This window comes from Bubalus bubalis, chromosome 2, assembly GCF_019923935.1.
Source record: "Bubalus bubalis isolate 160015118507 breed Murrah chromosome 2, NDDB_SH_1, whole genome shotgun sequence".
Lineage (NCBI taxonomy): Eukaryota > Metazoa > Chordata > Mammalia > Artiodactyla > Bovidae > Bubalus > Bubalus bubalis.
Genome location: NC_059158.1, coordinates 143938451 through 143965269, shown reverse-complemented (window position 1 = coordinate 143965269; position 26819 = coordinate 143938451).

Sequence of the window (26819 nt, the reverse complement as noted above, 5' to 3'; positions counted from 1 at the left end):
ATCATTCTTCCTTCCTCCCAACTGTGTTCTGAATGGATGACAGAGCCATGCTGTCCCTCTCATGCTGCTGTTGTTAATTCAGAACTTTGGTAATTTTCCTAATGGAAAAAAAATCAAATTCATTAAAAAAAAAAAAAAAAAGTTCACTGACTACCTGGCAGAGGGCCTGAGACCATATTCAGGATGTGATATAACACATTTATCTGATTGCTATCTTTTTCAACACACAGTGGAGCTCTCCAAAATTAGTTTTGCCTCCATTCCAAACCTTGTTGGCACAGATCTTTCCTAGGTCCTCTGATGGAGTAAAAGTATCCACTGTTGGAGTCTTAGCCAAGGAAACAGAGGAGACAAGTGAAAAGATCCAGATGGAAACAGTCTAACGTGAATGTCATGGGGGAATTCACCTCAATGCAAAGGGAGCCTCAGAGAACAGTCCCAGGCAAATCGTGCCTGAGGTCACAGAACGGAAAGGCTCAAAGTCTCAAAATAGAAGAAGTTCAAGTTGCGTGTTTTGGTAAACCTATTAAAATACACCATGAGAGGCAAAGGGAAAGAGATGGGGATGGGGGTGGGTGGGAAGTGCAAATGGATGGAAGGACCACATGTGTATCTGCTCTTTCTGTGTGTGTGTGTGTGTGTGTGTGTGTGTGTGTGTGACATCAGCCTTCCCCATCCATAGTGTGATTTTGTGTGTGTTAGTTGCTCAGTCATGTCTGATTCTTTGCAACCCCATGGACTGTAGTATACCAGGATCCTTTGTCCCTGGCAATTCTCCAGGCAAGTTGCCATAACCATTGCCATAACCCCATGGACTGTAGTATACTAGGATCCTCTGTCCCTGGCAATTCTCCAGGCAAGTTGCCATAACCGTTGCCATAACCGTCTCTTCAACCCAGGAATGGAATCCGGGTCTTCTGCATTACAGGCAGATAGATTCTTTACCATCTGAGCCACCAGAGTGTTATTAAAATGCAGCAAGAGGGCCCATAGACAGAAAGTGCCCTGGGCTGGAGACACACACTTGCTATCTCAGAGAGACACAGCAGCAAGCTTACATGGCCACCACTGTAGCTCCCCAATAATAGCCCAAATGCTCTGGATTTTATGTTTATTTCTTGGACAGAGGACACGTGGGACCAGAGTGGGTGTCACCAATGGGTGGCCAACTTAAGGATGATGTATCTGTCCACTCAGAGGTGGCAGTCATGGCCTGACCTCTTCATCCCTTTCTGTCTGTAAGCAACATACTTCTCTTTTCCCACAGGTATCTCATTTATTCTATCTTTCTTTAACATGTTTTACAGATTGCTAACTTACTGTCTATATATAACATATCTTATGAATTCTGCTTGTCTCACAAGCTATTGCCTTAGTCATCATCTATAATTAACATCTTAGGAGTTCCACCAAGATCTCATAAAACTGCTAGCTTACTTTCTATGCATTCTCATCATTTCCTGTGAGCTTTATGCTTCCCATTCACCTTCTTGTCTTCTACAGCAGAACTGAATATACAGAAGCAAATGTAGAGAGTTTGAGCAGTACAGCAAATGCTTATTACATATAGACTTTCTCTTCTGCCTTTCAACAGAACCCACAGAGAACATCATTATGAGGTAGTGAAATACTTAGCGTTGTCTTCAGCCTTCTCTTATATTTTGTAAACCTTCATTCCTCCCAGGAGAGCACGAATAATTATTTTAAGTGTATTTTGAGCCTTGGTCTTGGGGGCTTGATCTAAAACAGGGAAAATTGATTATCATATAAAATCCCTGGAACCATGAACTGTTTTAGCTCTGTTTGGGGGTTATTTCATTGAGTATGTACAAAAGGCAACCCTTAAGCTAATTTCTCCTCAGAAAAGTCACACAGAATAAATCAGTCATGTAGCTCGAAAAGGATCCTGGGAACGTCACCTACTGAGACAAGGTAAGGAACTGACAGGAATCCAGCTAAGCGAATGCCCGGGTGATCTCAGGACTTGGCAGTCCTCACATTGGGATGCCAGAAACAGAATCATTCCGTTGCTGCTTCTGCAAGATGGAAACTCTGTTGAGCATCTGCTTCCACCTCGTCTCCCGTATGAGGTCATCTGTGCAAGAAGGCAGGAGAAGCTACAGAAGGAAAGGTAAGGAAAACCTCTGACCTGTTTCAAAAGGGGCCCCTCAAAGCTTAACTTTCTCCAGAATGGCACAAAGGGCAGACCCACCCCCATCTCTGAAGAGGCATGTTCAGAGGGCCAAATCCCAACTCTTTACTAGCTATGTGAGCTAAGCAAGTTACTTAACCTCTTTGAGGCTCAGTTTTCTCATTTATAAATTAATTATTGTAATTATACCCACCTGCAAGACTTATGGTGAGGATTAAATGAAATGATTTACATAAAGGGCATAGCACACTGTAGCCTAGCACATGCTATTCAGATGGTTCTTGCTGTCATCATTATTATTGCATTGGATAAAATGTTCATTTGGGTTTTTCTGTAATATCTTAACATGTTACAGAAAAACTGGAATGAACGATTTGACCAACCCAATACAATTATTGCAGTTGCTATTTATTATTATTATTAGCAAGACCAGCCTTAGAGTGAGAATTAGAGTAGTGCTCCCAAAATACTGGATAATGCCCTAATATCTTCAATAAAACGAAGTCCTCTATTTTAGAATTGGTGAAGGATCTTTTTTTTCCCTCTGTTTTTTTAATTGGAGGATAATTGCTTTGCAATATTGTGTTGGCCTCTGCCAGAACCGTGACGTGTTGATTTAAATTCACACAAAGACTTAGATGTCTGTGGTAAATTCCTTTTCTGAAAAGGATAGGATAAAGGAATAGAAGATACCTGAAAAAGAAGGGAGTCAGAGAGGAAAGGCTGGGAACGTTCAGCCAGTTGCACAGGCTTTGAAATCAAACAGAATGGAGTTTGAGTCTAGACTCAATCATACCAACATCAGTGTGATCCATGGTAACCTCTCTGAACCTCTGAGTCCTCAGGTATAAAACAGAGATGATTATGGTACCTACCTGCAGGAATCTTGTAAGGGTTCAAAGAGGTACAGCATATGAAGCACAATGTACGTGTGTGCTCAGTCACTTCAGTCGTGCCTGACTCTGCAATTCTATGGACTGTAGCCCACCAGGCTCCTCTATCTATGGGATTTAACAGGCAAAAATACTGGAGTGTGTTGCCATGCCTTCCTCCAGGGATCTTCTCAACCCAGGGATCAAACGCACATCTCCTGTGTCTCCTACATTGGCAGGCAGTTTCTTTAGTGCTGAGCCACTGGGGAAGCCCATAATGCACGTTGGCTGACACTTAATAGATTTTCATCAAGGATCGCTCTCCTTCCTGCACATTTACAGTGTTGCCTGGAACTGACTCTTGTTTTCTCACATTGGCTTCTCTCTCCTGGCTAGTGCTGGCTTTCCTACAGACCATGAACAGAACAATCCAGTGGTTTTTAAGATTGGATTTCTGTGACAAAAACCACAAAGGGAAGTCATGTTGATAATGCAATTTAGCTGAGAAAATCTAGATACTATCACCCTGCTACCACTGCCAGAAAATAGCTAAAGTCTCTCTAGCCCTGGATAAAATTCCAGACTGGAAGTCTTCAGTTCATCCAGACCTAGGTGACCTTCCTAAGCCTTGGATTTCCCAGGACTGTGAAATTCACCCAAGGTCAGATCAGTTAGCAGACTTCCCCGGTAGCCCAGATGGTAAAGTATACTTCTGCAATGCAGGAGACGTGGATTTGATCCCTCGGTTGGGAAGATCCCCAGGAGAAGGAACTGGCAACCCACTTCAGTATCCTTGCCTGGGAAATCACATGGACAGAGGAGCCTGGCAGGTTGAGTGCTCATGCAAGCTGGTTAGCAGATGGAGCTGGGAGTTCTGCTCCACTCTATAGTCTGAAGTCCTCTGAGCCTCGGAGTCTTTCTCAAGAACCTGGGCTCTGCTGAGGCACTGGAATTCCAACAGGTACCCCAGATCCTTGGAGCCATCCCTGAGTCTCCAGGGCTGAGCCCAGGAAAGTAAGGGCAGGCAGGAGTTCTCAAGGCTCTTGCACAGCTAAGGTTTCTGGTTCTACCACTTTTCCACCACAGAGGTGCCTCCACTCAGGTCACCAGGAGAGAGGGGATGGTGCCCCAGAGGTTTGGAGAATTGAGACTTTTCTAGTAACTCAAGTTTAAAAAGAGAGATTGAGCTATACAGTCTGAGAATTCTAAGATTGGAGGTAAGGGAGTGGGGAATAGCTAGGAGAAGCATCTAGTCAACAAAATTCTCTTTATAAAATAATGAAAATTATTAAGAGTTTATACAGCACTCACTGTGTGCCTGTCAGCATTCCAAGAACTTACTTCATTTAACTCTCACAATCACCCGGCAAAGTGGTAATCTGTTCCCTATTTTACAGTTAAGCAAACAGGAGCAGAGAGGCTGAGGAACTTGCCAAAGATTGCACAGCCAGTAAATATTATTAGTAAAGGCAGGATCCAAAGCCAGACATGCTGGCATTGTGCCTAAACCATAGTGACAGCAAATGTTTAATAAGCCCTATATTCCAGGCACTGCTCTAAACCCCTGTTTTACATGAACCATCTTCATTTAATCCTCACTCCACATCATATCACTTTAAGTCCCATTTCACAGATGATGTAACTGAAGTTTGGAGACACATGATTTGCCTGAGGTCCCAGAGGTCTACTTTCTCCAGATCTGCAAAGAAGACAGCTACAAAACTGAAATAACAGCTTTGCAATCCCATACCACAAAGCCAAAGTCTTGGGTTGTTGCTGAAGAGTAGACATTAGGCAGATTTTGCAACAACTACTTCAAGACTCTTCACTTTTATTGTCTACGGATATTGTTGTTGTTTAGTTGCTAAGTTGTTTCTGACTCTTTTGAGACTCCATGGACTGTAGCCCGCCAGACTCCTTTGTCCGTGGGATTCTCCAGACAAGAATACTGGAGCAGGTTGCCATTTTCTCCTCCAGGATCTTCCCCACCCAAGGATCGAACTCATGTCTCCTGCATCTCCTGCATTGCCAGGTGGATTCTTTACCACTGAGCCACCTGGGAAGCCCATATGGATATTAGGGCATATTTAAACAAAAAGGGTCTATATGAGGATAGAGGTTTCATGTGCGCTTTGTTTTACTATTCAATAAAATCCAGTTTGTTCATGCTGCATCAGCCATGGTTTTTATTTGTATTACTTCTACCCAGATGTGAAGGACATTAGCTAATGAGTTCTGTGCTATGTCAGGGAGGGCAGGGACTCTGTGATTCCTCAGAACAATGACAGCCCTTTCTACGTGCTCTGATCATCTAAAACCCATCCCAGCTGATGAATCTTGCATATAATAAATGATTCTAGCTTTCTTACTGCCTAAAAAAAATTAAAGCAACTCCTAAATTTCCATGCTTTTGACGAGTTTTCCCCCAGCTTTTTTTTTTCTCTTTTTGCAGCTAGCATTTGGCTGCAGTCACTATTCAGGGTCCTCTGGCTTTCTCAAGCGTTTTGAGTTGATGGTATTTTTGGTTTGGGGTTTGAGGCAGGGGAAGGAAGCAATGGAGCAGCCTGTGATTTCATGCACACAATTTACATTGATTCTGAAAAGAGAGAAATTAAATATGAAGGGGTCAGCCAGGCCTGACTCTGAGGTAAGCTCTGTTGGAAAACCTGACTGGCAGAAGTCACAGCTGTGCCCGAGTGCTGACAAAGGGCACTACTTTCTGATAAGGGAAGAGCATTGTTGCTGGGGACAGGAAGGATTTTCAGGGGTTGTCCGACAGGAGCCAGGGAAGTGTGTCAGGTCATCTCTCTACAGCGACAGAGGTGGCTTCCCTTTTGAGCTCTGAATTTGGGCTGCACCCTGTCCTCAATACTCAGACCCCAGCCCTGCCCTGGCAACCAACAGGACCCAGACCTGGCTAACAGAGCCCTGATGATAGAAGCAGTTCAGCCCACGGAGCCCTGGTTTGTAGGTTCATTAGATCTTGGACAGAACTAGAGATTGAGAGCAAGAAATGCTCTGCCAAAACCCTCTGCCCTCGAAGCACAAGGGAAAAATCAGGATCAAGAAACTGTCTTTGCATTTGTGAACTCTCACTTGTACTTTCTTGCCTTCTCTCTGCTTCGTAGACCATCTTCTCTGTGCTTCCTGCATTATGGCTTCCTTCTATTCCTTATCTCTGTTTAAATCAATTTAAAGAGTACTTATCTAAGACCAGGCCCTAAGGGGAGTGCAGAATTGGATCTGACAGACCTCTGCCCTCAAGGGGTACATGACTCACTGGAGACATGTGGTGGATACCAGGCACTCAGAGGCCAGTGAGGACCGCCGCAAGTGCATTTGATGTGAGAATCTGGAAAGACAACCTGTTTTGGCACCGAGAAAGGAACATGGGCTGGATGTCACCTCCACACAACTCCTTGAGAAGGGCACCAGATATATGTGAGTGTGGCATAAGGAACAACCCTAAGAACAATAATGAAAGGGTTCGGTCCAATGTAACCCATGGTAAATATGTGGTTCAGATGGTAAAGAACCTGTCTGCCATGTGAGAGACCTGGGTTAGATCCCTGGGTCAGGAAGATCCCCTGGAGAAGGGAATGGCTATTCACTCCAATATTCTTGCCCAGAGAATCCCCATGGACAGAGGAGCCTGGCAGGCTACTCTCTGTGGGATCGGAAAGAGTTGGGCACGACTGAGCAACTAACACATTCACTTTTGGCATAGAGAAAGGAGCATGGGCTGAATGCCACCCCCACACAACTCCTTGGGAAGAGCACAAAATGCATGTGTGTGTGACATAAGGGACAACCCTGGGAACAAGAATGGAAAGGTTCAGTCCAATGTAACCCATGGTAAATAGGCAAAGTACAGAAACCACCTGTCCGCAAAGGGAGGAATGCTGTTAGTTTTATTTGGATGCCTTTGTGTAGAAGGTGCGGAGAAGGCACTGAAGACCCACTCCAGTACTCTTGCCTGGAAAATCCCATGGATGGAGGAGCCTGGTAGGCTGCAGTCCATGGGATCGCTAAGAGTCAGACACGACTGAGCAACTTCACTTTCACTTTTCACTTTCATGCATTGGAGAAGGAAATGGCAACCCACTCCAGTGTTCTAGCCTGGAGAATCCCAGGGACAGCGGAACCTGGTGGGCTGCCGTCTATGGAGTCGCACAGAGTCGGACATGACTGACATGACTTAGCAGCAGCAGCAGCAGCAGTATAGAAGGTGGGCTTCAGGCTGCTGGGATAAGCTAGGAGAAGGTCACTTCTCCTGATGGGGCAGGGTATTCCAGAAGGAGAAGACTGGCAGAGAAATGGAGGTAAGAAGGAATATCTGTCCTGTACTTCTTCAAGTCCTTTCTTTTTCCTTTTTGCTCTTAAGTGCCTTCATTTAAACTGTTTCCTCAGATCCCTCAGTTGCATTAATCCATCTTTTTTCAGCAGATCCCATTAGGAAAGGCTGAGCAGACACTCTGCTTGCGTAAGGAAGCCTGCTCTGGTTCTGTCAGCGCTGAACATCCTCAGTGGTAAATAAATCACTGGTCTCCATAGTTACTAACCTCCATCATGTCAGAAGCTTCAGATTCACAGTAAAAATAAAGATACTTGAGGCTGTATAAACATCGAATTTCATGAGCCTCTAAGGTGACGTGGCCTTAACCTTCAGTCTAGCAACTCAGTTCCCCGAGCCTGATTTTTCATGATTATTTTTTCATTCTTTCATCTGCGTGAGTTACTGGTGTTAAGGGAAATGGCTGAAGAGTAAGAGACATCAGCACCCATGTGCTTATGGTCGGTGGATAAACAAAAATAAGATTGACATTAGCGTATCAGTGAGTCATTTATCTGGACCAGCCTGCATCATATTTTTTTCAAATGGAATTTTCATTCGGCTCTAGTTAGCAAACTGACAGATGAAAACAGAGCAGGTTGCCAGAATATTTCTTTAATTCCTTCTCAGTCCAATACAAATAAAATAACAGCTGGGAAAAGGAGGAGGATTGTCCAGTGTCGTTGTCCACTCAGGAATCTTTTCTAGAATGTCCCCAAAGAACTTTTATCAAACCTCCACTGGAAGAATATTCAGGACAGAGATCAGCATGACTTTGGGGAGCCACCCCTCCCACTGTTGGAAAGCCCTTACAGATATATACAAATATATTTTAAATCTTCATTATGTTGCATTCACTGCCTTCTGGTTCCTTGTAACCCTTTGGTTTTAGATTTGCCTTCCACCAGAGCGTAGAGTGTTCATCATTCAGTCGTGTCCAACTCTCTGCAACCCTATGGACTGTATAGCCCACCAGCTCCGTGTGGAAGTCTTAAATGTTCTATTACTTACAGTAACTGAAAGAGCACTAAACACAGGTCAAGAGACCTGCATTCTAGTCCTAGAATCTCCATTCAGCTTCTATCCCACTTTGAGAAAATAAAGTTTCCCTCTTTGAGCCTCATTTTCTTCATGTACAAAATGAGAGCAATATCTGCCTGGCCTCCCTCACAGGCCAATGGAAGAATCATGTTAATTAATAAAAATGAAAGATCTTTGAAGATTGTGAGGTGCTATATATAATGACCGGGGCCACCCGTAGTCACATGAAAGCCCTTCAAATACTTGAAGGCAGCTAGGTATTCCCCTAGTATTCACTGCCGTAATAGTTTCTAAATTTCTTTTCCATGCCAATTATCCTCATCTAGAAACTTCCCATTTGTCATTGTGTCCTTTCAGGTTGGTGCTCAGAATAACACCTCAGGGCTGGTGAAATCAGCAAAGGAGGAAGTGCTTCCTTCCTACCTCCCAGATTGAGCACAGGACAACACCTCAGTGACTGCTGCTTTGATGGTGTTGGTGCTTTTTTTTTTTTTTTTAATTCATTTTTTTTTTGGCTCCCCTGAGTCTCTGCTGTTGTGTGCAGGCTTTCTGTAGTTGCAGAGAGTGGGGGCTCCTCTCTAGCTGACGTGCACAGGCTTCTCATTGTGAGGGCTTCTCTTGCTGTGGAACACGGGCTCTGGGGCTCAGTAGTTGTGGCACATGGGCTTAGGTGTTCCTAGGCATGTGGGAATCTCCCCAGTCCAGGGATCGAACTTGTGTCTGCTGAATTGGTAGGTGGATTCTTTAACCACTGGACCACCTGAGATGTCTCTGTGCAATGCTTCTGACAGCCTCTTCAGACTGTCGCTAACCATTAAATTAAGGACACCCAACTCCTCTACGTCTTTTTCCCATGAACTGCTGTCAAATCAGGTCTACCCTTCCCTGAATTCACTTAACATTAGGGTTAACATCAATGAATAGTTTTATATTTATGTCCATAGAATTTATCTCTGTTGATTTTCATCTCATTGGTATCAGCTTATGGTCAAGGACTAGAATGCTGTTCCATTATTCTGCAGCTACTGCAGCTGACCTTGGTTTCTTGAATGGGGGTTTCTGTAGCAGTATAACCAGAAGACTTCTGAGAAGTCTCAAAATGTTCAGTAAACAAAAACACTTGGGAGAAAGATCTATGTACCACAGAAGGAAATCTCCCTAACCAAGGTCTCATAACTGGCATTCCTGTGGTGAGGAAAGATTGTTTTAATAAGATTTTATTATTAAGATGATTGATCTAGTAAAGTATTTTTAGCATTAATAGACATTTCCGTTTCTAGAGAGCTGTGAACATAATTGCAGTTCCAAAGTTTGAAAGCATTTTTCATTATGTTCTGAGAATTTACCATGAATTTTTTTTAATTAAAATACTTTTCCAATAAAACAACACCTACAGATTCACTTAATCCATCATGTGAAACAGAAGTGATGAGACTTTTTCAAAAGTAGAGGCCAGTTACTGAGTCTGCAAGTAGAAATGGAAAGTCTTGAAAGGACATCCAAAGTGCTTTATCCTTAGACTCTCCAAAGGGAACTGGAGGAGGCCAGGCAGATGAGACCAGCTGCCCCTCACCTACAACAGGCAAAGATTAGGTAGGAGTTTCTCTGGCTGCCAGTGACACAACCCAATGCCAAGCTTAAGCTAAAATGATAATTTATGAGGTTTATGTAGTAACTGAAACAAAAGTTAGTTTCAGCAATTCCACTCCTGGATGTATCCCCAAACATATATGGGAATGTCAACAACAATGCTGTTTACAGAAACAGGGAACTTGAGTCAACCTGGAAACCCTAACCAAGTCAGGTCAATGAATTTCAGACACTAAGGCAATTAGAGCTTAAAACACAGTATTGAGTTGAAAACAACAACAACAACAACAAATGGAAGAAACTTAATGAAGTCTATGATATAATGCCATTTATTTGTACTGAAGACACAAATACACAAAACTACGCCAATATATGTTCTTTGATATGTGTATACCTTGAAAAATATAGAAACACACCTAAATAGGTCCCTGTAATGGAAGGAGAATGGGAGAAGAGATGGAGGATGAAGGAGAACAATAATTTTTTAAATGAGAGGCATCTTTTACAGACCAATAGTGATGTATGCCAAGAACTGAGGGGTACAATTAACTCACCTCCATGTTCCAATAGTCTAAGAATTTTTTTTAAACTTTTTTCATTAAACAATGTAGTCATTAATCAGGTGATCTCTATTTCTCAACTCGCTTCTCTCTGGATCAGCTTCATTCTCCAGCAATCTCTCTCCACAAGGAGGGAAAAGTGATCCTGGAATCAACGGGTACTTACAGTTTATGATCACAGGAAAACAAACACCTCCAATATTCCTATCCTTCTCTGAACAAAGACTCTGCTTCATTCCGCTTGGGTCATGTCCCCACCCCCGGACCCATCACTGTCACCTGGAAACAGGTAATTCTTATTGTCAGCCTGTTGATGCACCTATCTTTGTGATAGGGGAGGCCTTTTGATTGACAGCCCCACTAGTGTGGACCACGACCCATAACAGCAAAGCACCTCCAGGACAATCATGGAGTCCAAAGAAGTCCTCAGCAGACCAAACTCAGAGACAATTGTACTCATGACAAAAAAAAAAAAAAAAGTATTTATTAATCAGGCTGGGCTCTGTCGAGTGCAATCAGAAAATAGATGTATTTTCTTTTTCTCCCAATCTTGTTTTCAATTGTATTCATTTACTTATTTATTTATTTTTGGCTACACTGAGTCTTCACTGTGCTGCACAGGCTTCTCATTACTGTGGCTTCTCTTGAGGAGCACAGGCTCCAGGGCACACGTGCTTCGGTGGTTGCAACACGTGGCTCAGTTGTTGCAGTCCCCCGGCTCTAGAGCACAGACTCAGCAGTTGCGGTGCACGAGTTGAGTGGCTCCACAGCATGTGGATTCTCCCCCATCCAGGGATCAAACCCGCGTCTCCTGCATTGGCAAGTGGATTCTTCACCACTGAGCCACCAGGGAAGCCCTTTTCTCCCATTCCTATGCTTCAAACCTGCTCTGTCAGATCTTTTCCTGACCCCAGACAATATCTTGAACAAACTATATAACTTCTCCAGTGGCTTTTTACTTTTGTGATAGCCTTGTTTCAAGGCATTATACAGATACAGTCTTCTTAATATCCAAACTTCACTCTTTTCTCTTCTTCAGATCTTCCTCCCCTATTCTCCAACAGGTCTTTGTAGGTTTCAGAACCTGCAATTGGGAAGTGGGAGTGGGGAGACAGTCCTTCTTTCAACCACAAACCAATCTTGTTTGTTGTTCCTGCCCAGTTGAGGTGTGGAGGAGAAAGGAGAAGTAAAGAAGCAAAAAGACTTTCATTGTTTAGCTGGTGCCATTTTACACGGTCATCGGTGTCCTCTGTGAGACAAATACTCATATGCCAGCTGACTCTCTCACTCGTGTAAATGGGGAACTTTCCTGTGTTCTTCAGAAAACCCCTCAACCCACACTGGGCATCTTCCATGCTTTCCTGTTCCCTTAAGAGGACGCTATATTCTCCTGCTGACCATTCATGAGTCCTCCTTAGCTCTTGCTCAGACAGACAGCTATCCTACAAAGACTGTGTTCTTGGGTAGGGTCTTTTCAAGATGGTTCCATCTCCTGTAGTGTCCACGCTAATCCTCGTAAGACCTGATTTTAACCCTGCTTACTCTATGCAATTGTAACTCACTTCCACTACCACCTCCTTTCTTCTCTTTGTTATAGGAGCAGCTCCAGCCAAGCCTCATGACTAGGCAAGGAGTAGACTCCATACTGTGTGCTCACAGACCCCAGCAAACAGAGGTCAAACTGTCCCAAGATCACAAAAACGTGTATGTGAATGTTCATAGCAACATTATACTTAATAGGCCCAAAGTGGAAACAAACCAGATGTCCATCAACAGATGAATGGATAAACAAAATGTGGTATAGGCATTCAATGAACCACAAAAAGGAGAGACATTCTGATTCATTCTACAACAGGGATGAACCTTATAAACATTATGCTAAATAAAAGAAGCCAGACACAAAAAGCCACACATCATATTTCTTGTTGTTGTTGTGCAGTGGCTAAGTCATGTCTGACTCTTTGCAAACCCATGGACTGCAGCATGCTAGGCTCCCCTGCCCTTCACTCTCTCTAGGAGTTTGCTCAAATTCATGCACGCTGAGTCGGTGATGCTATCTAATCATCTCAACCTCTGCCACCCTCTTCTCCTTTTGCCTTTCATCTGTCTCAGCATCAGGGTCTTTTCCAACAAGTCAGCTCTTGTCAGAACTCTTCACTATGACCCTTCTATCTTGAGTGGCCCAGCAGATGTGGCTCATAGCTTCATTGACTTACACAAGCCCCTTTGCCATGATAAGGCTGTGATCCATGAAGGGGCACACATTATATGAATCCATTTAAATGGAATGTCCAGAATAGGCAAATTCATAGAAAATATATACAGAAACAGAAACAGAGACCAAAAACAGATGAGTGACTGCCAGGGACCAGGAGAAGAAGAAATGGAGTATGATTGCTAATGAGTACAGGTTTCTTTGGGGGTGATAAAAAAATATTCAAAAAGTAGATAGTTGTGATGTTTACACATCTTTGTGAATGCACTGAAAACCATTGACTTGTATACTTTAAAAGGGTGAACTTGATGGTATATGAGTTATATTTCAATAAAGCTGTTATTGCAAACAATTCTCCCAAGAACTGTCATTAGAATTGGGTGAGGGACCATAGGTCATATAAACAGTTTGGGGAATCTCTTAGCAAGCCCTGGTGTTGGTCTAGCTTCTCTTGACAGAAAGTGGAGATACTTTTCTCCAGTTGTGCTCTGCTTTGATGTCTCAACCTGAGCCCACAGGAAAAGTCCCATCTAGCAATTTTATACTGGGTTCTGTTTCCAGGCTCTAAGAGTGATCAAGGTACATTTAGTAGTGTTCTGGACAACTTTCATATGAGCTATTCCCTTTTCAAAATTTTTCAGCAGAAGTAGAAATTGCTACCCACACTGCTGCAGAAATAATCACTCTTCAAAAACCAGGGACACTTGACTGCCTTGTGATCTCAGGAATAAAGAAATGATATTGACTAAATGTCATCATGAAAGGTACAACATGAAGCCCTCATAGGTTAATCTCACACAGAGAAGCTATTTCTTATTTTTCTCTCCTTGTAACATTATGCAGCTATTTTCACCATTGATGATTACAATTATTGTTATTATAGCCTTAGGAGGAAGGTGTTTTATTCACCCACAATTTTGTTGAAGATCTACTGTTGCTGGGCACTCGGGTGACAAGGGTGAATAACACAGGCAGGCTCTCTGGGCACCCTGAACGAACCTCATTTTGGCATCAGTTAATAAATATTCCAACGATGCTGCCATGCTTCTCTCAGTGATTACTGGTGATCAAAAGAAGATGTTGCCTCTAGCAGATAGCAAGGAGTTGCATTATATAATCATCAGACAAAGCATCTAAGTTATTAAAAGTATAATCACACACATACCCTGCATCACTTAAGCACTAGATTTGAAATCCTTCCAGATTATGTGTTGCAAAACAGGTACTCTTGTGGTCGCACCCTTTTTTGACTCTTAGTGCCATAACATTGTACTGAACACAATGAGAGGAAAAGAAAGGCTCCCCATTCCCAAAATGTTATAGTAAGATTCTTATACAAAGATTAGTTAATCCATTGTGTTTCTGAAAGGCATTTCGCAATTTTGCATTTGTAGAAGTAGTTACACTCTGAGGGCTTTTTTTCCAAAATTCTAATGGTTATGTTGATAACTGAGGATGCTATGAATGTGGGGTCTTGAGGTGTATGAGAAATCCCTGTACCTTCCTCTCAACTTTGCTGTGAACCTAATACTGGTCTTCAAAAATATCTTTAAATTCTTTCAATGGTTACCATGTTTCTATTAGCCATAAGTAGAAAATTTGTAATTGATATCCAGTTTGCTTCTCCCCTAAAAGGAGATACTTTCCAACCTCTCCCATCACCTAACACCTCCTTTGCACTGAAGTGAATTGTCAGGACTTGCCTGGAGAATCCCAGGGATGGGGGAGCCTGGTGGGCTGCCGTCTATGGGGTCACACAGAGTCAGACACGACTGAAGTGACTTAGCAGCAGCAGCAGCAGCCACCTCACTCTGCCTAGGATGAATATTACACCTTTTCAAGAATTAATCATCTCTTCCTATGGGCTTCCCTGGTGACTCAGCTGGTAAAGGATCTGTCTACAATGTGGGAGACCTGGGTTTGATCCCTAGGTTAGGAAGATCCCTTGGAGAAGGGAATGGCTACCCACTCCAGCATTCTGGCCTGGAGAATTCCATGGACTGTATAGTCCATGGAATTGCAAAGAGTCAGACATGACTGAGCAACTTTCACTTTCACTTTCCTATATTCCCAATTCCCTCATTCTTACAGCTAGCAACACCCTTCACTTCAGGAGTGCCTGACCTCAACTAGTGGGTCCAGAGGAATCTGTGTGTATCTGTGTGTGTGTGTGTGTGTGTGTGAGAGAGAGAGAGAGAGAGAGAGCTGTCAGAGGTTGAGTAGGGGAGGTGAATATGAATACATCATCCCTCAATATCCATGGGTGATTGGTTCCAGGACTCCCATGGATACCAAAATCCAAAGATGCTCAAGTCCCTTAATACCCTTATATAAAGTGATGCAGTGTTTGCATATAACCCATGCACATCCTCCATTCTACTTTGAATCATCTCTAGATTGTTTTTAATACTTCACACAAAGTAAGAGCTTTAGAACTAAGTATAAAAACTATGTAATTGTTGTCGGCATACAGCAAATTCAAGTTTTGCTTTTGGAAATTTTCTGGAATTTTCTTTCCCTATATTTTCATCTGTGGTTGGTTGAAACTGTGGATGCAGAACCCATGAATACAGAGGCCAGGCCACCTGTACCTGTTTAAACAAATGTCATCCACACTTAGAATCAGAGGAAAGCATTCAGAGCATGAAATCAAAGTCCCTCTCTTTTTGGATGAAGAAACTGAAGTCTGGGGAGATTAAATGACTTGCCTAGAGACACACAGTTAGTAGCCCACAGTGCCAGAGCTGCGAGCAGTGCTGGGTCTTCAGGGTCCCCTTCCAATGAGTGTTCCTCCCCAGTGCACTTTTTATATTATCTTCCTGTAATCTCTCCCTGTGCCATTATTTCCTCATCTGTAGAATAGGAATAACAACAGTTCTGCCTACTGCACAGGGCTGCTGTGGGAATTAATGAGATAACTTACGTGAATGTGCTTTGAAACCCTTGTAAATGTCAGATGCTATTTCAAATGAAAATTATTTCAATCAAGAAAATAAATGCATACCATAAAGAATAGATAATAGAATAATTCACAATTGAGAAATACTCTGCAGATGACTTCTAGCACTTATAATTAAGTTTTCAATTAGACCTAAGTACCCAATAGAACTGAAAGGAAAATAAGATTGTCTTGTGTGCATAGGGCTAAAAGAAACCAGCAGGTGCCTAATGGAAATTAGGCAGCTACATGGGGCCTAATGAAAATTAGGTTATGTCGCTAAAAGCAGGGGATTAGGCTCTGGCCTTATTTCCCTTCCACTCTTGCCTCACTTTCAGGGCACCCTCATCAGTAATGGAGCTTTAAGGTTATTATCTTAATGGAGAAGATTGCCTTTTCTTATTCAAAAAGAAAGTGGCATGTTTAACAGAAGTGAGTCCAGGGAAAGAAAAATTCTTTGAGCTAGCATTTCAACTTCATTGAATTTAGGGAAACTCTGAGGAAGCAAAAATAGGAATGATGGGAGGAGAAAACAGAGGGGAAACCCATGGCTTCCTGAAATGTTTAACCTGCATGTAAACACCAAGATTGAAAAATAGGTAGAAAGTACTGAAGTCAAAAACTGGAACCACAATATTATGACTTCATTAGTTGAGGAGTCGTGTGACTGGTATTGAGTAAGACTAGTTATTCAGCGGGGAAAATTACAGTGGTAAAGAACTTCCCTTGATGTTGGCATGAGGATGAGAAAGTCCCCAGGTACCAGACTTTATACCCCATTCTAAGCAGACTTTGGCCTGTGCAGTTATTTATTATGGCTATCTCCTCATACATTCACCCCTCAGATTCCTTTCAATCAATAACTAAACTCTGTAGGTCATTTTATGAGCAACACAGAGAATATGTGACTCAGCCCTTCTTCCTTACCACCTTCTTACTGTCAGTAGAAAGATTAAGTGGGGGCAGAGCAGCCCCTAAGTTAGATGATTAGAACTGAGACCAAACACCTGCCTTTGAAGGCCAGGCAGATGCTTGGGAAACAGGCACTCTGGAGAGACGAGCCACGTGGGCAGGGCACAGAGTCAAGAGAGTGAAATAAGTGGGGTGGTGAAGCATAGCAATGGGGCGTCCTGGAGCCAGTCGGGTTCAGCATGAGCAGGCAGCAGAAAGGTCTGGCTGCTGGTGGTGAAATCTCCCACTTGGAGAAGGATGTTCAAGGGCAGACCAGCAAGAGCAAGGCAGAACCTCTGCTCCGGAAGAGCTGAAACCTTGACCGGAAAGTCAGGCAGAGACTAAGGACTCAGGAAAATAGGGCAAAGACTTAGCCACTATAACAAAAATGCAAGATAGAAGTTTGGTGGGAAGACGGGGCAAATGGCTTATTTCTGGAAATGAAGGCCAAGATCAGAACAGGCTGGCTGCACTGAGAGGTCGTGACACCCAACTGCCAAACTCTAACCTGGCTTTTATTTATTTATTTTTAGTCTCCCAAGTTGGAAGAGGTCTTCAACCTGGAACAGGACTGAGTGAAAACAAAATTTTGATCTTGCTGGTGGAAATGTTGCGGTTGTTCAGTTGCCAAGTCATGTCTGAGTCTTCTCGATCCCATGGACTGCAGCACCCCAGGCTTCTCTGCCCTTCACTATGTCCTGGAGTTTGCGGAAGTTCACGTCCAGTGAATCGATGATGCCATCCAACCATCTCATGCTCTGTCGCCGTCTTCTCCTCCAGCCTTCAATCTTTCCCAGCATCAGGGTCTTTTTCAATGAGTCAGCTGTTTGCATCACGTGGCCAAAGAATTGGAGCTTCAGCTAGTGGGGACTAGCTGTTCTTGTATATTATATGCTGGGTATATCTCTATTTTTGCACTTATTTATTTAACACTGAATAGCACTTACTATATTTCAGGTATCTTTTACACACACCATAAATATTAAGTGCTGAAACACCCTTATGAGGTGGGTACAATGATGCTCCCCATTTTACAAGGAGACACGGAGAAGTTAAGTACTTTGCCCAAGGGCACACCAATAGAAAGTGGCAGAGCAAGAATTTGAACCCGAGCATTTAGGCTCAAAGCTCATGTTTCTAACATTACCTCACATCACTTGGCTACCTTTGTCATGATCCATATGTTTCTCTTTCCCTCTAGAGTCTAAGATATGATCCCTGCCAAAGAGAACTTGGGTCATCTTTGCATCTCTGGTGCCTGGTGCGATGCCTAGCACATAGTGGGCCTAGTAAATGCCTGATAGGTGGATGGATGAGTGAACAAATGAATGAAATGAATGAACTAATGAATACATGCGGGGCATATTAAGCAGACAGACACCAGGGACTGCAAGATCCTCTATAAGGGACTAACAGGGGGAACGCTGAATTCAGTTAATGTGATCTCTTAAGACGTGACGACAGAAGGCAGCCAGGATCCAAGCCAGGGAGCGGCTCGTGGAGTGCCGTGGGGGAGGTGTGGGGATGTGGCTCATAACAGGAGCTGTGGCTCAGTGGCTTAAAAAAGCAGCTGAGGTCAGAGAACTCTGAGGCACAGGAAATGGTTGTACAATAATCTGCTCCTTGTAAATGCCCCACCTCCAGCCTGCTGTGTGGTATTTCAGACACTCTGCCCCACACCTGAGAGAATTTATGGACCTGGTCACCATGATTTGTGTGCAGAAATGACTGCTCTCATAGATCATTGTCAACAGTCTTACAGGGACTGGCACACCACATGCACTGGGTAGAGTAAAGGTATAATAAACATGGCTTGAAATCAACCATGGAGAGGAGACACTAATATTAAAAACAGAACTGATCTGCCTGATAGCATAAAAGCCAGAAAGATCGCTTTGGAAAGAAATCTTCGTAAATGTTTGACCATTCAGTGGCCCCAATTTTGTTTCGGGGACAAAACATATCTGTGGGTACACATAGGCCTTAAGGGGGACAGATGGCACACCCACACACTTGTCACTCTTCCTATAATTCCCTCTCCAACCAGAACCATCAAGCTAGGGCATGAGTCAGTGGCCAGTAGGTATCACTTGTAATTTTAAGAGAGGGAGAAAGTAAAAGTAGCTAATTTTTACTGAGTTCTTACTTGGTATGGGTTTTATTCCAAGTGTTTCACATATATTAATTTATTGAGTCTTAATGGCAACCCACTCCAGTGTTCTTGCCTGGAGAATCCCAAGGACGGGGGAGCCTGGTGGGCTGCCATCTATGGGGTCTCACAGAGTCGGACACAACTGAAGCGACTTAGCAGCAGCAGCAGCAGCATGACAATCCCTACTTTACAGAGGCAAAGGAATAAGCATAGCAAACTTAGGCAATTTGTCCAAGGTCATGTGGCCAAAAAATTGGTAGAGGTAGGGTTCAAAACTCATAGCAGTACTTGGAACCACAACTCTAGGGATTATGTACTCTGAGTACATTAAGTAATGGAATGACTAGAATGTAAAACTGGATTCTAGCAGCCACACCCAACTCACCTTTGTCTAGCCATTTGGAGCTCATGGACTGTAAAATTGCTCATGACTATGCTTTTGAACTGTGGTGTTGGAGAAGACTCTTGAGAGTCCCTTGGACTGCAAGGAGATCCAACCAGTCCATTCTGAAGGAGATCAGCCCTGGGATTTCTTTGGAAGGAATGATGCTAAAGCTGAAACTCCAGTACTTTGGCCACCTCATGTGAAGAGTTGACTCATTGGAAAAGACTCTGATGCTGGGAGGGATTGGGGGCAAGAGGAAAAGGGGATGACAGAGGATGAGATGGCTGGATGGCATCACTGACTCGATGGACGTGAGTCTGAGTGAACTCCGGGAGTTGGTGATGGACAGGGAGGCCTGGCGTGCTGCGATTCATGGGGTCGCAAAGAGTCGGACACTACTGAGTGACTGAACCGAACTGAACTGAACTGATGCTAAGTCACCCAGAACACTTTTCCTCTACCTTTAATAGAGGTAAGGGAGTACGGACATTCCACAAGCATTCGTAGATAGTATAGTCTCTGGATAGTTGCGTGTGTGCCCAATTGTGTCTGACTTTCTACCACCCCATGGACTGACTGTAGCCCGCCAGACTCCTCTGTCCATTGGATTTTCTGGGCAAGAGTACCAGAGTATTCTGGTATTCTTTCCTCCTCCAGGGGATCTTCCTGACCTAGGAATCAAACTCACATCTCCTGCATCCCCTGCATTAGCAGGCAGATTCTTTACCACTGAGCCACCCGGGGAATCCCTATAAGTCTCAGGATAGAGCCCTCCCTAATCACTGGTAAAACACAAACAGATCCAAGAAATCAGTGCAAGAAATGACAATAAATTCCGATTCATGCTAGCTTAGTAAAAGCTACTATTTATTTCAAGTGACTATTTTTTCAAGCCACTATTACTGTGTCCCCTGGGCTCCCCAACACACTTTGTCAGATAAAACATTCAAATTAGAGAATGCCTTTACAGGACTAGGAAGCCTTTGGCATCAAAATTCCACCTTGGCAAGGAACCAGAGTAAGAAGGCCCTCTCAGTCCATGAGGACCAAGCCCATCCAAAGCAAACAGTTCCCATAACTGTTTACGGTAGAACATGCTGCTTCCTTTAAACAGGGCAAATGTGGAAAATCACCCAGCCAGACGTTGCTTGTTATTTCAGCACTTCTGAAATTCAGGGAGGAGGCCATCCCAACCAGAGACCCAGCCACCTCTTCAAATGGGGAATGCACAAGTTGGGAAACACATCAAATGTTCCTTTTGGAGGCTGTGAAGATATAATTGTTCTCTAAAAGCATGTTCTTATCATAATTACTTAAACAGTGACCATGTTTAATATCTCCACTCCTCTAGCACCTCCTGGCATAGCTCGAAAACCCTCCCTGCTTTTTTGTGACACTACCCAGAGGAGATTTGCGATCTGCGGTCCTCTGGCCTGGCCCCTGAAAGACCAGGGAAGGGGACTTCGTTGTGTTGCTTCTCAGTCATTGGCTTCCACTGCTGGATGGTTCCAGCTTTCTGGTTATAAACAAGACTATTACATGATTACTGACATACTTTAAGACTACCAGTAATGGTTGCTAAATTTTCGAAGGAAATATTTACGAGTATTCACAGACTCAAGTCTGAAATTTGATAAGTCAAAATAAGACATCTAGATGATATGCTGACAGCTTTATGCAACACCAAATAAGGTAAGTATACAGAATATCAGATCGGCTAGTTTCTGAGTGGTTGGAATAAATCTGCATGGATTTGAACTTGCCTCTTTTTCCTAGTTTCCCGAGAGCCAGACATCCCTTAAGCAAGCTTAACTGAGCATTTGCTGTTTTAAATTCTAAAATGCCTAGGCAAATTGAAATAATAGATGGTATCAAGAGTATGGAGAATAGCAAAACAGTGTTTAATTTTTATTTATATGGGAGTCAATGCTAAAAGTGGAAAAGACTCTCTAGACAGCAGGCTCAGAGAAAAATTACTCACTTAAATCTGCATGTTCCTACACTATAAAAAGGGGAGGGGTGGGGCAAGGATCTTTAAGAGGGGCTTACTTACTTACGTTTAAGATAAAGTAGATATCTGGTGCTTTCCGGAGGTTAATTCGTGATTACCCCCAAATCCTGACAACCAGTGATCCAGGAAAAAAAACTCCTGGAATGAAAATGACCATCAGAACCTCTGACTTTTCCCTTCTGTATGTGCAATTAAGAATGAGAAGGTGGACTTCCCTGACAGTCCAGTGGTTAAGACTCCTTGTTTCCACTGCAGGGGGTGGGGGTTCAATCCCTGGTCAAGGAACCTGAGTTTCTACATGCTGGGCAGTCAAAAAAATAAATATAATAATTCTTTTAAAAAAGAATGAGAAAGCCTTATGGCAGCATCTGCTTCTCTTTGACCAGACGTGGAAGGCTGAGGTGAGGGGCAGTGCCCCTGCCAGGGTGGCCCAAGCACAGCTGTGCGTCTGCAGCAACTGCACGCACCTCCAGGAAACTCCCCATCCCCCACAGCTCAGCCTTTGTATTACTAATCGCAGGAATCGGGGCGCCACACCTGGAATGACAACCTGTGCTGTATCAGTCTAGGAAATAAGCAGCACCAGCTCCAGACCCCAGGGCTATCAGTACGTTTACAATTCCAAAAAGTGGTAAAAAATAAATAAATAAACTTGCACATTTTGTATATATATTTTAAATGAGGATTGACCTGTTAAAAAATGTTCTTTACTCACTGTTTCCATTCTTTTCTCGCTGCTTCCATTCTTTTCTAAAAAACAAGAGATTAATTGTAACGAGTCTTGACTCTTACATAGAAAGAAGTTTTAGCTTTGAGCAGAGAGAAAATGATGAAGACATAATATTATAATTAATGCTAGATTATTTATAATTAAAAATAGAATTCAGAAACATATGCAACGAGTATTTAATACTCTAATGACTACTCTTAGCATGTTCTCATTTTGTTTTATTAAAATGCCTGATACCCTTCTCCATTCCCTATCATTTCATCTCATCTGCAGAACTAACAATCATTCCAATAATCACATGATGACTACAAGTTTTCAACACTGTAGATGATTCTTTGAGACGATGTTGAACAGAGATTGCATGTATATAGACTCCAGCTTTCTCTCCTCTATGGGGTTCTCACCTACCACATCAAACCTAAGCCACGCATTTGTTTGAGTGAGTCGTGTTTGTTTTCAATTTATTTACAATTCCCACCTCTTCCCAGAAAGGATTTGAAGCTGCTGTTACAGTTAGTCACACCAGTCCTTAGGACTCCAACAGTTGGTAGAAACCAGTATTTCTGGTTCCTCCCTGCCTACGGAACCTCACAGCAATCAGGGACCCGTGCAGACTGGCTCAGATAACTGCCGGCAGAACTGGCCATTCTGGCTTCCTTCCTCAGCCAAAAGGGGAGCCAGTCGAGATGGTGATCTCGGTAGACACTATGTCTTCCTTGTCAGAATGAAATAGGCAGTCACTACCATCAACACCCCGCCCCGCCACCCCCCACCAGGAAAAAAACATCCCAACCTCAGAGCCGTGCCCAAAGACACTGTGTCCTAGACTCTGACAACTATCAACGCAGTCAACATAATCACGCTTCTGCCAACTCACAGGGTACACATCTGTGTTCTGTCATCAGTGTGCTCTCTTCTCATACAGACAGCTCTCCAAATCGAGTCTTCCCATTCACATATTTCATTAGAAGCCAAAGATTTTCCAGGGGATCCTCATTAAGTGGCCTGACGTATGATCAATGTTTTGATAGCCCAGAGACCCAGTGTTCCTTCTGGGCTATGAACTTGTCATCCCTCATTTAACTCTGAACAATTCTTATATAAGAGCTCCCAGAGAGAGGGTAAAAAAAAAATCGGATTCCACAGAAACCAAGATTGATGATCTAAGTGGCAATTTTCTTGGCTGAGTAGAAATTAAATCAACATACTAGTTGAAACACGACCTCCAGCCCTGACATATTTTGATTCTGTGAAAATACAGAGATATTCACTAAAGCAATATGATAGAAAGGATAGCAATCCATGCTTAAATTTTCTCAGAGCTTCTAATTAAAGCTACTCTTGACTTTGTCTCTTCAAACGTATCGTGAAGTCTTACTGGTGTCAAACAACCAGAGCACAGATCCTCAACCACTTACTGAAGCCCAGCAGAGCTTCAACTTAAGGGGAACCTAGTTCCAGGGCAGAAGTAGAGACAGAGATGTAGAGAATGCACCTGTGGACATGAGGAAGGGAGATGGGGGAGAGAGTAGGATGTATTGAGAGAGTAGCATGGACATATATGCACTGCCATATGTAAAATAGCTAGCTAGTGGGAACCTGCTGTATAGCACAGGGAGCTCACATCGGTGCTCTGATGACCTAGATGGGTGGGATGGAGGGTGGAATGAGTGAGGAGGGAGGTCCCAAAGGGAGGCAATATATGCATTCGTATAGCTAATTCACTTCATTGTACAGCAGAAACTAGCACAACATTGTAAAACAACTATGCTCCAAAAATAAATAGATAAAAATTTCTACAATCCTTCTTCTACAATCAGCCTTTCTTCCTAAGTTTCAGCAAGATTCCTGATGGAAAGAAAAGAAGCTAGCCTGGCAACCGAATTCTCATATTGTTCAGGAATTTCACTGTCAGCCATCCCTTTCCTCCTCCACTCCAGCAGCCACTGTCAGCAAACTCTTCTCCAACACCACTTGTTTCAAGGCTTTCAAGAGAAACTTTTCTTTCCAAAAGAATATTATGTCCTGCAACAAAGTATCTCTACATCCCAGACCCAGCAGACAGCTGGCTCACAGCGATATCTGTAAATGTTAAATTAATGAAACATTGCATGCAGGAATGGTTTTCCTTCCCTGTAACTTCCCACTTTCAACCCCTACCCCTGAGTGAAAGTGGTAAAATGTCAGTCGCTCAGTTGTGTCCAACTCTGTGCAACGCTATGGACTGTATCCCACCAGGCTCCTCTGTCCATGGGATTTTCCAGGCAAGGATACAGGAGTGGGTTGCCATTTCCTTCTCCAGGGGATCTTCCTGAACCTGGGTCTCCTGCATTGCAGGCAGATTCTTTACCATCTGAGCCACCAGGGAAACCCACCCGCTGAACATTCTTCTTTAACTCTAACCATCTCCAACTATTATCCATTAACTATAGCAGCTTCTATAGAAGGAAAGTCAGATTGAAAGGGGGGAAGATTCTTTAGGAATAAGACAAAGTCAAATTGCCTTATTCTAACCCTTCACATTGCTGGGCATGTTTTTTCCACTTTCAATATTAATTTCAATAAATAAAAATAATTACCTAACTTCATTTCAATGATGTTTCCATTGATTTTTCTTTTTTACATAGAGTATCAATATTGGATGTTTTACTCTCACAGACGTCAGGAGTTATACCTCACTACTGAATCTCCAAGAGCACACAAGCTTTTTAAAATAATGATACAGGGATTTGCCTGGTGGTCCAGAGGTTAAGACTTCATGCTCACAATGCAAGGGGCCTGGGTTTGGTATCTGGTCAGAGAAGTAGATCCCACATTTGAAACTAAGACCTGGTGCAATAAAAAAAAAATATTAAAAATACAGAAATATTGTCTGTCTATGTATCTTCTATTTAACCAGAGAAGATAAATAGGTTTAGAAAAAAGGAGATACAAGAGTGCTGAAAACAGTCAATAAACAAATCACGTATTTCCTCTGTCCTTTTTTTCCCATCCTAAAGAACTTCATTTATTCCCAGGCAGACTGATTTGAGGTTATATGGCAGTATGTGTGCAAACAGGGTTTGAGAGATAGAAAGCAATATAGAAATGAAAGATATTGTTGTTGCAATCTTATTGTTATTTCCATAATCATCAGCCGGTTACTTCTACGGAAGAGCGCAAAAGGGAGGGTTGCCAGATGATTGTGTAATCATAGTCCCATAGTCCCATTGCTTGGTCTGCAACCACTTAAAACACCATTCAAGAAAAAAAGCCTGGGACCCAAAGAAGCACAGAAGTAAAGAGGAGAAATCAGCACTCCAAGATAAGAAAAAATCAATGACTCAAGTGGCTTCACATGCTAAGCCCTTTGAAGTGGCATCTTCTCTGCTATTTTCCATCACCTATTCCAGACATCCCCCACTTCAGTGTCTTACTGTATGTAGTTTCCATTGATGGTACTAACGTGTGAATGATGTGGAAGACAAGCCACTCAATTATCTCAACAAAGGGTTTACATTAGCATGCATGAGAAAGACTCAGATAACCTCACCAAATAGTGATTTTTTAAAAATATGTGATCCATTGTGAAATAGTTTCCTCTGGCTATTGCATGATTTCCCTGACAATTGAAGGGCAGAGGATTTGTCCTAAGAGGAAAATTTGTGATCTTTGTGTCATTTGTTTTGTATACTTCAGCAAATTTTTAATAATCAGTCCGGTTGCTGGCCCTAGCTGCTGAAATTGCTCTCTTAAAAAGGCATCAGTCACCATCTAAACCCCATTTCTTCTTGGTCTGTATCCTCCTTGAGACTTCAATTGCAATCCTCGCCGTTGCTCAATTTCTTCCTAAAATCCTCTCTTACATTTTATCAGATTGCATTCTTCAGGTTCTCCTCCTATTGCCTGGATCATTCCTTCAGTATCTTAATACTGCTTTCTCTTGTTTCTGCTGTCTCCTAGATCCAGATTTTCCCTAAAAGTCCCCAGTGCTCCTGTTTCTCCTGATATAATTTTTCTTGATGATCTTATCTCCTCTACTTATCTCTGCATGTCATCCACATTCCTACTCTCAGATTTTCGCTAGACAGGCAGCATATTCACAGTGTGTGTGCTTAGTTGCTCAGTCATGTCCCACTCTTTGCAACCCCATGGACTGTGGCCTGCCAGGCTCCCCTGTCCATGCAGATTCTCCAGATAAGAGTAATGGAGTGGGTTCCCAAGTCCTCCTCCAGGGGATCTTCCCAACCCAGGGATCGAACCTCAATCTCCCACATTGCAGACAGAATCTTTACTATCTGAACCACTAGGGAAGCCTGTATTCACAGGTAAGCCTACTCTTTCTCCTGACTTCCATATTTCCATGATGGGGCCACCATTTTCCCAGTAACTCAGGTTCTTGGCGGAGAAGGCAATGGCAACCCACTCCAGTACTCTTGCCTGGAAAATCCCATGGACAGAGGAGCCTAGTAGGCTGCATTCCACGGGGTTGCTAAGACTCGGGCACAACTGAGCGACTTCACTTTGACTTTTCACTTTCATGCATTGGAAAAGGAAATGGCAACCCACTCCAGTGTTCTTACGTGGAGAATCCCAGGGACAGAGGAGCCTAGCGGGCTGCCATCTATGGGGTTGCACAGAGTTGGACACTACTGAAGTGACTTAGCAGCAGCAGCAGTTGGTTCTTGGAGATTCACACCTGCAACATTTATTTAACTTTTCTTGGACATTCTTCTGCTTCAAGCCAGCATGGCATATTGCTTGTAAACTCACTTAAGGCACTTAACACATCTGCCCTTGTAATTTAGTCAGTTGTACATTTACCTTATGTTCCTTCCTCTATATAAGTTCCTTGAGGGAAAAAAAAAACAAACAGTGCTTTCTTCAACTTTGTACACTCTCCAGAGTCT